The 19394-nt window shown below is 38.7% G+C and overlaps 1 protein-coding gene across 3 annotated transcripts in view; it reads right to left on the bottom strand.

Moving 5' to 3' along the window:
• Positions 1-16702, bottom strand: part of RALGPS2 (Ral GEF with PH domain and SH3 binding motif 2) — a 165534-nt gene extending 148832 nt beyond the window's left edge. Inside the window, exon 1 of one of the 3 annotated variants that reach the window (XM_047839681.1) lies at positions 16386-16702. The gene's annotated coding sequence lies outside the window, so the exon portion shown is untranslated. The remainder of the gene's footprint in view (positions 1-16385) is intronic. The other 2 variants (XM_047839680.1, XM_047839683.1) reach the window with 2 other exon arrangements.
• Positions 16703-19394: the final 2692 nt, after the last annotated feature.

The following is a 19394-nucleotide window of genomic DNA, read 5'->3' as shown; positions in this document are numbered from 1 at the left end:
TGGCCTTCATAGGGTTTCTGGCTACTATGAATTGTTTGATGCTGATTAGGTTTCATATCATGACATGACTTTCTCCTCATGTCTTTGCATACAGTAGACTGAGGGGAAAGTTATGGCTAAAACTGCACAATAAAATTACAACCCTACCTTTACCCTCCCACTGTGCATTCTGGATGTTCATTGAAGTGGGAACTGTGTCTAAACGTATTCTCAGCTTCATTTTAATGGCATTTTTAAAAACACACAACTGAAAACAACAGCAACAACAACAACACACAACTGGATGACATGTTAGTTTTGTACTGCTTGTCACTTTTCTCTTGCCACCTTCCAGGACTCCTTTTTTGGCTCTAATAAGGATACCTATCTGCAACAGAATCCAGGATTCTGTAGTTCTCTAGTGTCACCTCCTTGTATTATTTTTAACACAATATGAGATAACATGTTAGGAAGTATTATATTAAAATACATTTAATGTGTCCATAATTAAAGTATGTATTATGTATTCATGCTGGTGTTCTTTATTGTTTTTTGTTTTCTTACTTCTAGTGAAGATTTCCAAGTAAAATGTTTTGGAGCATACAAATTTTTTTTTTTTAATAAAACCATATTCCCATAAAAAAAATTAAAACTCTACAACTTTACTATCTGTGTTCCAATCTTAGCTCTGCCACTTATACATAACCTTAGGCAAGATAGTTAGCCTTTGTTTCTACCTCTTTAAAATGGAGGAAAATAACAGTACCTACACTTCACCACGTTATCACAATGATCCAGTGAGTTAATACAGGTAAAATGTTTAGAACAGCACCAAGCCTCTTTTAAATCCTTGATAAATAAATACCAGGTCCTATTATTCAAACTACATAAGACAGTATTTTTTTTTTATGCTCTATACCCAAAATAACATTTCATACCCAGCTCACATACTAGGTTGCCCTACTCTAAGTGAAGGTGCAAGCAAATTAACTCCTTAGGCTCTTTTAACTATAAGAAATTAATTCATGTTACCTCAATTAGCATTATATATATGTCACATATCATATATATATGTGTATGTATATATGATGTCATACATATATGATGCTATTTACTAAACATTTGTTACATGCTTAGCATTGTTCTAAAAGCTTTGTGTCACCTCAGTTAATCTTCATATCAGCCCTACAAAGACAGATACTATTTATGATACTCATTTTACGGATGAGGACTGAGACAGAGAAGATGAACAACTTGCCCAAGGTCACACATCAGTAAAGGAGAGAGCCAAAAATCTACCACCAAAAGTCTGACACCAAAACCTGTACTCTTTTTCCTGGGAAAAAAAAACAACAACAACTGGATGTAGTCTCAAGAAAGGCAGGAACCACAGAAATACTAGAATAATCGAAGAAGAATATCCACAGAGCCAGAAATCAGAATCTTCAATCTCTTGCTCTATGCCTGTCTCTCTCTCAGATCTCATGGTTTCTCGCTTGGAATTCGGTGTTTCTCCCAACATAGATGACCTATTCTTTTCTCATCCCTCATTATGCTAATCTTGTCCCACATTATCAAATGCAACTATCCCCCTACCCCAATGCAAATAAACCCTTCAATCCAAAGCATGCCCAAAAGACTAATTCTTGTTGTTATATCTTCAGTCATGCTGGTTCCTAATATATTCTTTATACCTTAACACATTCCTTAAGGAACACTCTGGCCTTCCCTTCACTAAGCCTCCTCTCCTGTCAACAGCTCTTCAATCTGACACATAAGTACATATGGTCTTATGCTATTTTTTTTTATCTTATGCTATTTACTGTGATTTCACATATAAGATTTCATCTTTCACCAAGAAGATGTAAATGAGTACAAGGCCTAAGATTTAAACGTCTATGATAACATTCACAGTACTGTGCTTACATAAAACATTCAAAAGTACTGTTCATAAAAAGAAAAAAAAAGAAACAAAAAGTGGAATTTCTTATCTGTAAGATATCATCAAAACATTTGTTTTAGTAGACTTACCCTTGTCCCTCCAGCTTTAAGAGATAGGATCTAAAACCCATAAACCTACAAAAACTACATCCACAAATCAAAACTGAAAAGTAGCAGAGGTTATCCTAGCAACAACTTTACAGGATAAAAGCTAAGTCAATCAAACTTCTCCACCTACAAAATCCTAAAATCTATGAAACTCTATAAAGATTTCAGTGCATTTACAGAAGAGCACCTTAAGAGCAGCAACAGAAAACATACAGATTTGTCACATAAGTTAATTCTAGAAGGCCAGAAAAGTTCTAGTCAAATCCTGGGAATCTAAATCAGGATTGGAAGTCTAACAAAAATAATTTACTTCAGTAACCCTGAAGATCTAGAGTAACCCTCTGTAGGAGAGAATCTCAGCTATGATTATACTTGATCTTCAAGGTCCTGAAAGTGGAAGCATGAAGAGCTAATTCAGCTAAGTCCTTGATTTATGCTTTCTCATTTGATCCTTACAATGATCCTATGAGAAGGTGCTCTTATGCCATTTGTAAACAGGGAAGCTGAATGCTAAAGAAATTAAGTAACTTGGGGCGCCTGGGTGGCGCAGTCGGTTAAGCGTCTGACTTCAGCCAGGTCACGATCTCGCGGTGCGTGGGTTCGAGCCCCGCGTCAGGCTCTGGGCTGATGGCTCAGAGCCTGGAGCCTGTTTCCGATTCTGTGTCTCCCTCTCTCTCTGCCCCTCCCCCGTTCATGCTCTGCCTCTCTCTGTCCCAAAAATGAATAAACGTTGAAAAAAAAAAATTAAAAAAAATAAAAAATAAAATAAAAAAAGAAATTAAGTAACTTGCCCACATTCACACAAACTTTAAGCACAGGATTAATGCCACTGTTTATGTTGCAAAACAGTTATTTTAAATCTAACTTAGTAAATTACTTGACGGATTCCTAGAGCACTCAGATGCATTATGAGAATTTTAAGGCAACATGAAATCATAGTTTTAACACTGACATTCCTTTCAATGAAAATTAAACTATAGGTTAAGATACACATTTCATAGAAAGGCAAATGATCATTTTTAGACTAGACCCAACCAAAACCCACCGCCATATCCTGTTTCTCAAGCAAGCACACTGAAGTCTATCATTCCTTGTTCAAAAAATCACTAGTGGCATCAACTTTATGACAGTTGGCTAACATATTGGATAAAAAGACAAAAACTAGAGGGACACCTTGGTGGCTCAGTTAGTTAAGCATCTGACTCTAGGTTTCGGCTCTGATCATGATCTCAGTTTCGTGGTTGCAAGCCCCACATCGGGCTCTGTGCTGACAGTGCAGAGCCTGCTTGGGATTCGCTCTCTCCCCTTTTATCTCTGCCCCTCCCCTGCTCACACTCTCTCTGTCTCAAAATAAATAAAATAAAAAAAAAATTAAAGACAAAAAGACAAAAACTAGATCTTACATTAAAATAAAATGGATGAATTAAAGATAAAAAACATTTAAGTGATAAAAATACTAGAAGTAGGGGTGCCTGGGTGGCTCCGTCTGTTAAGCAGCTGATTCTTGATTTTGGCTCAGGTCATAATCTCACAGTTCATGGGTTTGAGCTCCACAACAGGCTCTGTGCTGACAGCGGGGAGCCTGCTTGGGATTCTCTCTCCCCGCTCTCTCTCTGTCCCTCCCTTGCTTGTGCACACGTGCTCACGCTTGCTCTCTCTCTCTAAATAAAATAAATAATCATTAAAAAAATGCCAGAAGTAAACACATGATTTTTTTTTTTTTTTAAGTTGTGGCATAGGAAAGTCTTACTAGGACTAACAATAGAAACAACACAAGAGACTGGTATATCTGACTAGAGAAAATATAAGACACACACAGTAAAATATGAGTAAAAGATGAGTAGGGGTGCCTGGGTGGCGCAGTCGGTTAAGCGTCCGACTTCAGCCAGGTCACGATCTCGCGGTCCGTGAGTTCGAGCCCCGCGTCAGGCTCTGGGCTGATGGCTCAGAGCCTGGAGCCTGTTTCGGATTCTGTGTCTCCCTGTCTCTCTGCCCCTCCCCCGTTCATGCTCTGTCTCTCTCTGTCCCAAAAAAAATAAATAAATGTTGAAAAAAAAAATTAAAAAAAAAAATCTAAGATGAGTATATTCTCACCTTTTAACATCTCTACAAGCAGGATGTCTCTTAAAATCAAGAATATCATGGTTTAACTGACAGCATATTATTTAGTCTTAGTTGTACATAAAATAATGCATCTTACAGTTGAAGCCATCTTGGATTCAGTAAGATTCTCTTAAGAGACAAAAGATAAAATGGAAAAGATCTAAAGCAAATGATTTAATATTCTTAATACACAAAAAGCTCTTACATGTTATTAATGTTAACACGGTGTTTCAACTGCACTGATTATGTATCATTTCTTAAGTTAGGAGTTAACTGTACCAGTTTTTCATGTACTTTTTGTGTATCTGATTTATTTCCTTAAAAGGCTTTAAATCAAAACACTTATGCCTTTAAAAGAATTAAGAAAATAGGTAAAAGGTATGTATGAAAAGGAAACTGGAGAAAGTAGCACGAATATACAAAAACGTGAAAATATAAGTTCCACTGAAAATGTTTACAAATGCCAATTAAAACTGAAAGCATTTATTACACAACAGATCAATGTGTATGCTTTTAAAGCTGATCACCAAATCTGTGTTAGCATACAGACACACTTACACACCATGGGCAAGAATGAAAATGTACTTAACCACCAAACAAGAAACCCTTCTTTTAAGAATTCACCAAAAGGAAATAATCAGAAAAGAATAGGAAGATCTATTTAAAAAGGATGCTAACTTTGTCACTGTTTAATATAAAAGTTAGGAACAACCTAAATGTCCATCAAGATTCCTTAGGTAAATTATGATTCATCCATACAACACGACACCATGCAACCATCAGAAATAATGGCATAGAAAAACTGTCTTTGAAAGACATATAAATATTCCTGAAGTATACAAAGACTATTTTTCCCCTTGTTTTAATTTTTAAACTTTTTTTATTTTTTTTTTAATTATTTATTTTGAGAGAGAAAGAAAAAGCATGTGCATGGGAGGGGCAGTGGGGGGGGGCGGAGGGAGGGAGACAGAGAATCTCAAGCAGGCTCCACACTGTCAGTGCAGAGCCTGACGTGGGGCTTGAACTCACAAGCCATGAGATCATGACTTGAGTCGAAATCAAGAGTCAGATGCTTAATTGACTGAGCCACCCAGGTGCCACTCTATTCAGTTATTTTTAATTGAAGTGTAAGTGACAAACATACAAAAGCTTTTCATATGAGCATCAGATTTAAAAAATCTTTTCTGATTTGATTTAACCTCTTTATTGAGATATAAAAGACTCAAGTGTGCAGTATGTACAGTGTACTGGGCAACATGTTTTTCCTGTGTAGCCACCCATGTAACCACCAACCCAATGAGGATGCGGAACATTTCCAGCACTCCCAGAGTCTTGCTCCTCTAGTCCCAACCCCTAAACTCTACTCTGACTTCTATCAACACAGCTGAGTTTGACCTTTTCCTGAAATTCAAAATAAAAGAATCATACAGCATATACACCGTGTCCACCTTCTTCTGCTCAACCTTCTGTTTGTGTGTTTGCCCATACTGCCTGGGAAAGAGCGGTAGAGTTCCTTCCTTTCCACCGATGCGTAGTACTACTTTAGTGTAAAACAGACTACACATTATTGATCCATTTTTTCTGTTGATGGACATTTGGATCGTGTCCCATTGGGAGTTGTTATGAAAAAAAGCTGCTATGTTTCTTCAGGTTTTATAACTGATTTTATTTGCACTGCCTTTAATTTAGTTTTAGATACTTCTATTAATAAAATTAAAAGGATCACAACCCAGAAAAATATAACACACAAAAAAATACAACTACCATTTCATTTTAAGATTTATGTTTTACATAGCTTACACATGCTGTTTCTTCTGAATCAATCCCTTTTCCTTTCAGTTTTTTTCTTTTTCTCTCCCTCTCCTCACCTTAGCCCAACTAGTAAGAAATGTTTACACCTAGTGTGCAACGTTTTCCCACCCTTACAAGATCACTTAAACACATACACATAAGGTTTTTGTGGTTTTACAAAAAGGTGATACTTTATATACTCCTCTGCATCCTGCTTTTCTAAATTAAATATGGTAGCAGTGTCTTCATATCACTGATTATTTTTGCCATGTCTTATTTTTAACAGCTTTATTGAGATATTAATTCACATACCATACAATTTGCCTATTTAAAGTATACAATTCAGGAGATTAAGAGTGTACTTATGATGAGCATTGAGTAACATACAGAATTGCTAAGTCACTATAGTGTACACCTGAAATTAATATAACACTTGATGTTAATTATACTGGAATTAAAACTTTAAACAATAAAATAAAAATAAAGTTTACAATTCAATGGTATGTACAACTATCACCACAATTTGAGAACATTTTCATCATCTCAGAATGAGACTCCACGCCCTTTAGCTCCCACTGCCTCTCTCCTTTCCCCAAGCCCTAAGCAACCACTAATCTACTGTCTACAGATTTGCTCTGTTCTGGACATTTCATCTGAATGGAGTCATATAACATGTGGCATTTTCTGACTGCTTCTTTCACCTACTATCATATTTTCAAGGTTCTGTGATGTTGTAGCATGTAGCTACTCCTTTTACTGACTGAATACTAATTCATTGTATGGATATACCACATGCTGTTTCTCCACTTGTTCATTTATAGACATCTGGGTTGTTTCTACTTTCTGTCTATAGTGAATGCTGCTGCTGTAAATACTCATGTACAATTTTTTCAGGGACATGTTATCATTTCTCTTGGTAATTCTATGTTAAATAATCTGAAGAACTCCCATAATGTCATCCAAAGTAGCCATATCAATTTACATTCCTATCAGTGTGTGAGGATTCCAATTTCTGTACAACTATGCCTACATTTGTTATAATCTAACTTTTTGATTCTAGTCATTCTAGTGGTGTGAAGGTGGATTCCATTATGGTTTCTGTTTCATTTCCCTGATACCTAATAATATTAAGCATCTTTTCATGTGCTTATGCATATCTTCTTTTAAAAAATGCCAATTCAGGGGCACCTGGGTGGCTCAGTTAGTTAAGTGTCTGACTCTTGGTTTCGGCTCAGGTCATCACCTCACGGTTCATGAGTTCGGGCCCCACATCAGGCTCTGCGCTGACAGTGTGGAGACTGCTTAGGATTCTCTTTCTTTCTCGCTCTCTCTCTGCCCCTCCCCTACTCATGCTTACCCTCTCTCTCAATATAAATAAATAAACTTAAAAACTTTTTTTAATAATAAAAAAATAAAAATGCCAATTCAGGTCCTCTGTTTTCAAATTGGGTTGTCTTTTTATTACTGAGTTGAGTTCTTTACATATTCTGAATACAAGTCTTTTAGCAGATATATGACTTGCAAATATCTTCTCCCATTCTGTGGGTTGTCTTTCTACTTTCTTGATGATGTCCTTTGAAGCTTAAGTTTAAAATTTTGATGAAACCCAATTTATCTCATCTTTGTTTTGTTGCTCCGGCTTTTGGTGTCATATGTAACAATGCTTTGCCTATTTCAAGGTCATGAAAATTTACTCCTATGTTTTCTTCTACAATACATGTCTTCTGATGTCCATGTATACTGATTTCTATTGAGTCTAAAACAAGAAGCGAAACTGCTGGATCACAGGGCATATATGTGTAGAGCTTTAGCAGAGGATACCAAAGAATTTTCCAAAGTGGTTTTACCAATTTTCGAACCCATCTGAAATGTATGAGAGTCTAAGTGCTCTATATTCTTGTCAACACTTAGTAGCTTCATATTTCTTCATTAACACCATTCTGGTGGGTATATCTTAGTATCACATGATAGTTTTAACCTGTAACTCTCTAAAAATCATGGAGTACCTTTTCACCTTAGCCATCCAAACAACTCATTTTGTAAATGCCTGTTTCAGTCTTTTGCCCATTTGTTTCAAAATTGGGTTCCTAGTGTTTTTATTGTTTTGTTTTGACATCTTTTATATACTCTAGATACAAGTCCTCTGTCAGTTTTAAGTAATGCAGACACTCTTTCTAGTGTGTCACTTGCCTATTTACTCGAAGTATCCTTTGATGAACAGAGGTTCTCATTTAATGAAGAACAATTTATCAGTCTTATCTGGTTAGTACTTATTGCGTCCTGTTTAGAAAAAAAAAATCTTTGCCTACCGAAGGATCACGTAGATATTTTTCCAGGTTTTCTCTAGAAACTTTATTTTTGACCCTTTATCTTATATCTATAGCCCCTTCAAAACACACATACATAACCTCTGTTACAAAACTATTTCAGGATACAGAAAAAGGAAAGCTCCACAACTCATTTTATGAGTTTCATAACTTTAAAGCCAAATGCACACATATAAATCTGTGATAAATCTATTGATAAATGTGGATTTTTAAAAAACTCTAAGACAATGGCAAACCAAGTTCAGCAGTGTGTGTGAGTAGAGACAAATGCAACACAGCTAAGTAGGGTTGGATGTAATAATGCAAACAGGAGATACTCTATTAATGTGTGATACATTCTATTAGATTAACGAAGAAAATACACATGATCATCTCTCCCAACTCAGAATAAGCACTTGATGAAATTTAATACTTATTTATGATAGTAAAAGATAAAAATTCTTGCCAAACAAAGCCTATAACATATTTCTTAATCTTTTACAGTTATCTATCAAAAACTTAAAGTAAGGTAGAGGAAATAGGGAGAGGTTGGTAATAGGCTACAAACTTTCAATTATAAGATAAATAAGATCTGGGGATCTAATACGTAATATGGTAACTATAGTTGGTAACAGTATATTGTATAATTAAAATTTGCTAAGAAAGAACTTAAATGTTCCCACCATAAAAAAAAAAAAAGTAAATATGTGAGGTGATAGGCGTGTTAATTAACTCAATGGGGAAATCCGTTCACAACATTATAAATGTTCCTTACTTATTGTTTTAGTGTGTGTATGATTTAGTCATATATTAGCTAGTTAAAATACAGACTTATATAAAGGCAAACTTTTTATCTTGTTTTTTGCTGTATCCCCAGCACCAAGAACTATTTCTGGTACAAAGAAAATGCTCCATGACTTTTTTAAATGAATAAATAAATGAATGATTTCTAAATCAAAATCTGTACTTGGGGAAAAAATTATAGTACTATAGGCTAAGTCTGTATGTATAAACAATATATATACGTGTATGTACATATTACTTATGCATGCAATTATTTCTGATTAGATTAATAAAATAGCTAATTTAAAAATACCTATATTGAGATATCATACTTAATTATGAGACTTTAGAGATATTCCTATTAAAGTCAGAAACATGACATTCAAGTGAGCCCTTAATGCTACTATCTGGAAAAACACTGTATTTCCCTATTCTATTTTCTGTTCACTTTTCCACTTTTTGATAGATGACCGTATCATATATTTTTCCCTCTTCTCAAACCTCCAATACACACTCCTATTCTTCTTTACTTTAGCTAATTACCTCACTTTCCATACACTAAGGTAAACACAAAACCTTAGGTGAAAACTCCAAGCCACCATCATTTTATGTCTCTATCCAAATACAGTTGGCGCCTGAACAACACAAGGTTAACTGCATGGATCCACTGACACATAGATTTTTTTCAATAAATATAGTACAGTAGTGTAAATGTATTTTCTCTTCTTTATAATTTTCTTAGTAACATTTTCCTTTTTATAGCTGTCTTTATTGTAAGAATACAGCATATAAGTCATATAATATACAAAATATGTGTTAATCAGCTGTTTATGTTATCAGTAAGGCTTCCTGTCAACGACAGGCTATTAGTGATTAAGTCTGGGGGAAGTCAAAAGTTCAATGTGGATTTTTGACTGCACGGAAGTCGGTGACCCTAACCCCTTGTTGTTTAAGGGTCAACTGTATTCCATCTTCTCTCCAGTTTCTATAGATAAACTCCCCCTACTCCTAGTAAAGCAAAGGCTAATCCTTACACCTGTACATAGATCAGGAGTCATCAAACCAAAGCCCATACTATCCATGGCTGCTTTGACACTACAAAAGTAAAGCTAGGAGTAACAGAAACTGGCCCACAAAGCCTAAAATACTCATTATCTAGATCTGTAAAGAAAAACTGTTGACTCATGCACTAGACCATCTCTCCTCTCAACTAATATGGGCACTGCTGGTTGAAAGGGCCCAAGAAGTTCCAAGCACATAAAGTAAGATGCAAACAAGACACAACATCAAGGACATGTCAGATATACTGATAACAAAAAAAAAAAAAAAAAAAAAAAGACCTTAACAGGGAGAGGTCACATAAAAAGGATGAAGACTGAATGGCATGAGACTTTGGAATAACCACTTGAAGCTAGAAAATTATAGTGCAATCTCTTAAATCTTGAGGGGAAATTATTCTACCTTGGAATTCTACACTCAGACCAGCCAAATTATTAATCAGGTATCAGCGTGGAAGAAAGGTATTTTCAGCAATACATACATTTCAAAAATGTCACCTCCTCATACACTTTCTTAAAAGTTACTGAGGGATGCATTTCACCAAAACATAGGTATAAATGGCAAAAGAGGAAGGCATGGATCCAGACACCACAGGCTCTGACACAGGGAAAAGGCAAAGAGAACTCTCAGATTCATGACGAGAGGTCGCAGGCTACACCTGTATGGCAGGAGTGGAAAGCCACAGTACAGATTTGAGCAAAAGCACAGAAAGACCTAGGGGGTTCCCAATTTTTAAAAAAAAAACTGAACAATATGATGTTGAACATACTGGGACAGCTTTAAAAGAAAAAAATTAGAGACAAATGGGAAATTAAGCAAAATTCAGAAAAGAAGAAAAATTTTTAACTCCAAGAAATATAATTTTAGTACACTGCAAAATTCAACAGTAAACATATTTACAAAGTCATAATAGTGTGAACAATGAACACTAATTTAACCAAAAGCATAATATACTGGGAGATAAAGGATTTTCAAGATGGCCTAGGAATCTGAAAGCACAGACTCATCTTCCACAGTAGCAAGCCAGGAGAGATCTAAAATTGAAATAGTTTAAAATATGGGAGTAAATACCAGAAGAAACAGCTACAAGTATGGAAAATGGTTGCTTTAAGAGCAGAATACAGGAAGGAAAGTTATACCAAGATGAGGCAGGGGATGGTGTTTTTCGTTATAAGTCCTACAGTACAATTGTCTTTTTAACTGCATAGTTGTATTATTTAAAGTCAACAACTGTTGACTAAAACTAAAACTAATGGTTTTTGTGTCCTTTAATGTCAGTTAATTCAGTCACCCCACAAATAATACCTAAGCATTGACTATGTGCCAGGTTCTTTTCTAGGTGCTACGAATACAACAGTGAAGAAAACTAAGTCCTTGCCCTCATGAAGCTTACATCCAGAAGGAAGAAAGCAATAAACAAATTAACGTACGCTTTAATGTCCGATAAATTAATGTTGTGAAGAAAAATAAAGGTAAGGGTAGAGTGTGATAAGGATCCTATTTAGGTAGGGTTTTCAGAAAAGGGCTCCTTCCAAGAATCAGCAAAAAGGAAATCAACCTAAAAATGAAAATGTGTTTTGAGAAAATGTCATAAGAAGGGTATCAATGAAGTCCAAAGTGAGAACTTCATTTTAAGCCTCTCATACTCCAAAGCTACGTATCATTCAAGAGCCTGTACCAAAAGTTCTCAGTAGTGAAACATAAATCGCTAGGGACCCTCAACCTAAGTCACAAACATGGCTATTTATACTCTTCCTATATCTATAACTAGCCATTACTTATTAAAGTTACCAGGTAGGGGCAGCTGGATGGCTCAGTTAGTTAAGCATCTAACTCTTGGTTTTGGGTCTGGTCACAACCTCCCGATTCCTGGGTTGGACCCCCAAGTCTGGGTCTTCGATGACAGCATGGAACCTGCTTGGGATTCTCTCTCTCCCCTTCTCTGCCCCTCCCCCAGTCCATTCTCATTTTTTTCTAAACAAATAGACAAATAAACATTTAAAAAATTGGGGCACCTGGGTGGCGCAGTCGGTTAAGCGTCCGACTTCAGCCAGGTCACGATCTCACGGTCCATGAGTTCCAGCCCCGCGTCAGGCTCTGGGCTGATGGCTCAGAGCCTGGAGCCTGTTTCCGATTCTGTGTCTCCCTCTCTCTCTGCCCCAACCCCGTTCATGCTCTGTCTCTCTCTGTCCCAAAAATAAACAAACATTGAAAAAAAAAAAGTTACTGTGTATATTTATACTCAATTTTCTTTCCATAGAATATGTCGATGTTTATATTTTAACTATGTAGTTAAACATTTTCCTAAATCAAAAGCTCAACACATTAATCAAGTAAGATTAAAAAAAAAAATTCCAGATTACTTCCAAGTTACCAAAATTTATCACGTCCAATCTTCATTCTCTCACTACAGAGGAGCCGTAAACCAATGGGAATAAGACACATTTAAAAAAACAATTTATAGGGTAATGCAATACATTAACTTTCCTTTCCAAGGAACCTCACTCAGGCTAAGTGAAGTAGAGTTTCAACTTTTTTGAATTATCTTCTCACTGAAAATTGAGTAACTGAAAAAATATAGTATTCAGATTAAAGGGATAATTTTATTCTACATTTAGTTGTTATAAGAACCTAATATTCAAAAAATAGGATTGATTTTAATACATCTTATTCTCAAGACACTTATACCATTAAAAGTCCATCAAAACTATGTGTCTTTTTTACATAGCAAAAAAAGTGATACTTTTAGATTTTAAATAGGTTTTAAAGTTTAACTCATGAAAAGAAAGCAAATTCAACTAATTACATCTCAATTAAGAGGAGGATTTAAAGTTTAAAAATTATTTAGAAATTTCTGGAAAAGTAAACCAGTAACCATATTGTACACTGACCTGTAACGCTAGACATTGATGCTTTCCCCAAGCTTTGCACTTGGAGACGGAGCACTGGGCTATAGGAACGGCTACAACTTGGGATTGGGTTGACTGCTTGCTTACTATTGGTGTGCTTCCTCATCTAAAATGACATAGGGCCACCTCGGTGGCTCAGTCAGCCAGACTCTTGATTTTGGCTCAGGTCATAATCGCACAGTCATGAGATCAAGCCCAGCTTCGGGAGTCGAGCCTGCTTAAATTCTCTCTCCCTCTCCCTCTGCCTGTCCCCAGCTCACACTCTCTCTCTCTCTTTCTAAAAATAAATAAATAAATAAATAAATAAATAAATAAATGGGAGCTAATAATGCCTACATAGGGTCAAAGTTAATTACTGGCGGTCCTGACAATGAGAAATACTCACATATTTAAGTACCAATAATATATATATAAATATATATAAGCTTTGTAATCTGCAAAACACTATACCAATATTTGTCATATTTTAATCAAAAAGGAAAACTATCACTTTCAGTCAAGTTTTTCTGATTTTAGCAATAATGGTTATCAGATTCTATGGAAGAACAGTAGGACACCGGTCCACTCACACACACGCGCACACACACACGTGCCAGAAAAAGAAGAGAGGATTTTTTTTTTAAATTTAGACTTAAAAAAAATCTGACTCCCTTATAAACAAGTGCCAAGAGGGAATTATTTTTAGCAAATATTTAACTATACAAACCAAAAGACTAAAGCTGTTTAACCACATGTAAACTCCACATCATCTGACTTCAGGTAGAATGTTTATTTTTGGTTCCACTTGGGAACTAGACACCCAATGTATATAAACAAATATATTTTTTAAACAACTGTCTTAATGCTTTTGTTCACTCAGTAATAACTCCCACTATTCTTAGAAGGAAAAACACAAACAATATCCTTAACTAAAGTTCACTGCAAGAAATTTTACTTCTTAAACTTTTAAGCTAACTTTAAACAAATAACATTATCTGACAGAGGAGCAGTGGACTATTTGCCCACTTACTCTTTAAACTCCATCAGAGCACAGACCTGTCTTTTTCTCTGCTGTATCCCCAACACTGAGGCACCTAACTGGCACCAACTAGGTACTCAACAAATATGTGTGGAACAAATGAGTAAGTGAGTGAGTGAACTGGGCCTCTAGACTAAAGCTTAATTTTCACTTAAATATCCATCGCTCATTACAAACAACTATACTCTCAACTATAACAACGTGATAAACTGAAAAAGACACATAGTAGGTACTTAAACACACACAAGTATATTACTTATGTGTGTAATAAAAGTACGCAAAGTAAAAGAGTTCAAAAAAAATTTCTTTCAAGAAATTTTGGTGTGTTCTTTCTGACACACACACACACACACACACACCAGAAAAGCATGTTGCAGTCTTGATAAAGCAAACATCACTCACTCTCTCACACACACACACACACACACACACACACACACACACACCAGAAAAGCATGTTGCAGTCTTGATAAAGCAAACATCATCTTTAAAGTTCTGTTGCAATGTGGAATAATTTAGGCAAAATGAACAGTATTTCCAGTGTCCCACCCAGAATATTTTCAAAAGTCAAATTCCTTAATTCAGTTAAAGGTGGACTAAACTGGAAAAACAGACCTTACCATTTCAAAATTATTATACTGAATTTTAAAGAGGGAAAATAAAATAGGTTTAAAATAAATTACAGTGAAATTATTAATGCAAAAAGGCATCTAATATCCTTATATTTGACCTTTAAGCAAATTAAACAATTTCCCAAAAATTTTTAAACTAGATTATAAACTGTATGCCCACAAAGCTTGAGTTAGTAGTTGTTTTTATTAAAATAATACTGTTTGGATAAGTTCCTTCATAATTCTAAAGTTCATAGTAAGATATTCAGCAGTAACAGTACAGTAATACACATTATAGTTATGATTCTACACCACTTGCACAAGCATAATTATCTGGGTGGAACAGGCTTTATGGCTAGTATGCTATGGTCTGTGACTGCATGGATCGAAGTTTCCCAAGATTCTGATGGTCATCTTCAAAGAGACTTAAGTAAGAGCCGACTTCACGGTGAATACAAAAATGCACCAAAATCAATTCATAAACACCGGTACGAAAACAAGGCTCTCTATAACAACTACAGCGTTGGAAGAAAAAAAAAAAATCCAGGGCACATAAAAGGTAAAACTCAATTGCTGCCCGTGTTTCCTGCTTTACGGTCTTAAACGCCAGGTATTAGATACTTTTTTTTTGTTTAGCGTTTTCTTAAACAGAAATTTAATGTTTTCAGTTACCCCTCCTCCACAGTTAACATCAATGCCCTTTCTTCCTCCTCCTTTACCCCTCCCAGTTCAAACAAATTAACATTTGTACGAAGGTACCTCCTATCAGCTCGCAGCTTCTTCCCAAACACGCCCACGTACATTGAAACTGGCCTGCGTCTACACAACACAGCTACAGGAAAAGAGCTCCAAGGGGGGCAGGTGGGAGGATAATTTAGCTCCGCACAGGTTTACGACTCTTTTCCAGATATTAGCTCCTCACTCTTGGCTCGGGTTTCTGCCAAATCACCTCCAAAGCATGGTGTTTATGAGCCTACCTAATCCGATACTGCAATGGAATTCCGGATATTTGCAGACAGATATCCCGGCTTTGCAAGTGTTTGATCAGATCGGTCCGGAATCTCTCCTTAGTACGCCCGCTCCTAGCTGTACAGCGACCCGACCTCCGGCCGCGCCCCCGACTCCGGACCCTGCCGCGCTCCCGGCCGGAGGCCAGCGCAGGACCAGCCCCTCCGCGTCCCGGGCTGGCGGGCGACCCGGGCTGCGGGCCGCTCCGCAACAGGTCACCGCGACCGCGGGCGCGGGTTCGCGGGCGGCTGGCTCGGCTGCCGGCTTCGGGGGCGCAGCGCCAGAGCCAGGGGAGGGGGTGTGGCCCGGCTCCGCGTTCCCGGCGCGGCGGTCCGGACTCCGGCTCACCTGAAGGGAGGCTGAGGCGCAGCCCGGCGCCAGGGCAGTGCGGGCCGCGGCCAGGGGCTCCCGCCACCCAGGAGGGAGAGCCGAGGCGGCCTCAGGGGGCCGCCCCGCCCCCGGCCTCGGGACAGAGACCGGGAGCGGGGAGCCCACGGCCGCCTCCAGCCTCCGAGAGCGAGCCGCCGAGGGAGGCGCGGCCCCGGGCCCCCCAGCGCTCTCCTCCCTCAGCCCGAGCCCCGTCTCCGCGCCGAGGGCAAGCAGCCCCGGGGCCCGAGGCCAGGAGAGCCACACCGCAGCGCCCGAGCCGCCGCCATTCCCCGCGCCGCCGCTGCGGCTCCGCGCCTCCCGGGGGGCGCAGCGCACCCACCTTCCCTCCCCCGCACCGCCCGCCAAGGCTCCGCACCGGGCCCGCGGCCGGAGCACCGACCTGTGCAGCCGCGGCCGTCGCCTCGGAGGATGGGAACACGACGCCGGCCTCAGGGTCCGCCGCTGCCGCCGCCGCCGCCTAAGCTAGCGCCTGGCGACCCGAGCAGTCGGCGTCTCTCATTCAGCGCCCGCCGCCGCCGCCGCCGCGGCCGCCGCTCGGGGGAGGGGAGTGAGCTGGATCCACCCCGTCCGCGCCGCGGGTGGGGGAGGAGAGCGGACCTGCCGGGCGCGCGCAGGGAGGGCGGGGCGGAGCCGCGCGCGCGCGCGCGCACCAACCGAATGCGCTCGCGCGTGCCTTCGGGGCCGCGACTGGCGGGGTCTTCGCCGCGCGCTCCGCGCCTGCTGCTCTACTGCCCCACACGCCCAACTGCCGCCGGGGACCGGTGTCCGCGGCGCGCGCCGCTAGCCGCAGCCCCCCGCCCGGCGCCCTCGGGAGGGAGGGGCCGCTACCCGCCCTAAGGAGGGGCGGGGAAGGGTTGGAGGGCTGACAGGTGGGGCGCCGGACACCTCCTTTCCGCACGGGGCCCACCACGGTGAAACCGACCCTGGTGTCTGTCGCTTTCAGCGCCGGCACCTCACCTTTAGGGCCGGAGAACAAAGTCTGGAAACACTTGGTCCCCAGATGAAATATTCTGCCCGCGCCAGCGGTGTTTTTAGAATTAGTCGCTGCAACTAATGTGGGGGGCTCCAAATGTGAAGAGCCGCCCCACTGCCGTAGGACCATAAATTATGGTGATCAATACTCTCATATTAAGATTCGGGAAGTGTTAGAAGTAGGCCTTTGTAAGTGTTATGCTGGGGACTGCCCGTGGCTTAATAAGCAAATGGCAGAAATTTGGCATCCCCGGGGGTCTCGGATTGACGAGTTCCAGGTGAAAAGTATTTTCATGTCAATGCACGAAAAAGATTCTGAAATATCAAATATTTTCTGTGAATGAAAAAGGAACAGATTCGTTATAAAGGGCGGAAGGGTGTTTCGGAGGGTGCTCTGTATGGGGTGGCCTACTTAAAATTAGCACCATTTGATGCAGTGTGACTATAAATGGAAGGTTTTAAGTGAGCCACCTTTATGCTGTCATTAGACCATTTGGAAATGATTATTTGATGATCTACAGCTCTTCAGGCCATGTACAGTAGAATGTGGAAGGGATACTGTGTACTAACTAGCATTGGGCATAAAACATGAAAGGACCAAAATTGTTCCCATTTGGTTTCTTTCCTCCCTTTTATAACCACCAAGCAGAACTGATTAATCGTGCATATTGAAGAATGCTAATTATTTCCTCCTTTGACAGCCTGGTATCATAACCCTTTACTCTTAGGGAAGCTAGAATGCCCCTTCAAACCCCTTCCCTCAAATAGGGTCACTTCTTTAAAGCCTTCCCTCCCGCTCCCCAAACCCAAAGGTAAGTTTAAAAACAAAAACAAACAGGACAGACAAAGTTTATGGTTTTTCACTTTTATTGCATTTTACTTTCAGAGAAAGTCTTGAAGGAAATCATGATGAAATCACTGAGAGAAGTAGAGAAACCAAAAGTAAAAAAAAAAACAACTTTCAAATGAGAATAGACTTAGAAAAAGGAAAACAGACTATTGGTAAAAAGGGGGGAAATGTATTATGTATACAGAGTTTTCCCATAGATGCTAATTGCTTCAAGTCCCAAAGAAACAACTGGCAAACAAAATTAGCACTTGGAGGAAAAACCCTTCTAGTTATCAAGTTAGGTAAATGTTTATTCTTTTTAAAGTGTTAGTAAGAGATTAAGGAAGAGGTGGTTGGCTGTGTGCCAACAATAATACATACAACAATTACATACATGCATACATGTGTATATATATATATATATATATATATCCCATTATCACTGCTTTTAAGAAATAAGAAAACTGAGAAACAACAGGGAATTCTATTTTGTATTAATGTTTTGCAATTACTTTAAAGTTGAATTAGGGTTTCATAAAAACAAATGAGCCTGTGTTCCTACATCTGCCAATAATTTTCACAGTTTACGGTAAGAGCAGTGAAGTTTTTTCATTTGGACTTTGAAGAGAAAAAGGCATGTGACTCATGAAGGTAGGCCATAGATATACTAAATTCTTATATGTACTGAATTTCTGAGTTTGGAATAGTTACTCAAAATCTGTTTCTCATGTTGATAACCTTTAAAATAATAGTTTTATTAACCTTTAGAGTTGTGTTGAGTTCACATTTCTGAAATTGGTAAGATTAAGAATTTGCATATAAAAATACTGAAAGAAAAAAAGATTGTTGTGTCTTTTTTTTTGTCATAGCTTGGGAATTATTTTAGAAAGTCAATGCCCCTTCCATTTATTGATATGCAAATGAGCAATGGCTTTTTACACTTAAAAGAGGACCAGCAGCAAATTTTCTTTACCAGAGCATCTTTTATCACAGTTAAATTCTGTAAGTTGCCTTATGTATTCCATTTGCTTTTGCCAGAAGACAAGAAATATGCAGTTTTTGTATCACGAAGAGTACTAATGTATAAAAGTGAAATGTCACTCTATAAAATAGAAATCAATAAGAATTCAATATGTTTAAAATCATTTCAAAGGAATCACCATTATGTAACAGTTCTATTACTATCCATCAAAATTATTTCCAAGGGGTAAGCCAAAGAACTAATTTAGATATAGAGCAAGCAGTTTCAAAGATAAGAGACCGCTACAGCAAGAAACAAATCAACAAACATCTCATTATTGCTGTCAAAACAAAATCAAAGTTAGAAAGTTTATTATTTCAGGGGCGCCTAGGAGGCTCAGTTGGTTGTGTCCGACTTTGATTCAGGTCATGATCTCATGGTTTGTGGGTTCAAGCTCCGCGTCGGGCCCATGTGCTGACAGCTCAGAGCCTGGAGCTTGCTTCTGATTCTGTGCCTGGCTCTCTGCCCTTCCCCTGCTCACACTCTTATCTCTCTCAAAAAATAAACACTAAAAAAAAAAAGCTTATTATTTCAATAACACCTAATTCTGTTACAACCAACAGAAT

Source organism: Prionailurus viverrinus, chromosome F1 (genome assembly GCF_022837055.1).
Source record: "Prionailurus viverrinus isolate Anna chromosome F1, UM_Priviv_1.0, whole genome shotgun sequence".
Classification (NCBI taxonomy): Eukaryota; Metazoa; Chordata; class Mammalia; order Carnivora; family Felidae; genus Prionailurus; species Prionailurus viverrinus.
Note: the sequence above shows the minus strand (reverse complement) of the source record. Positions and strands in the feature narration are given on the sequence as shown.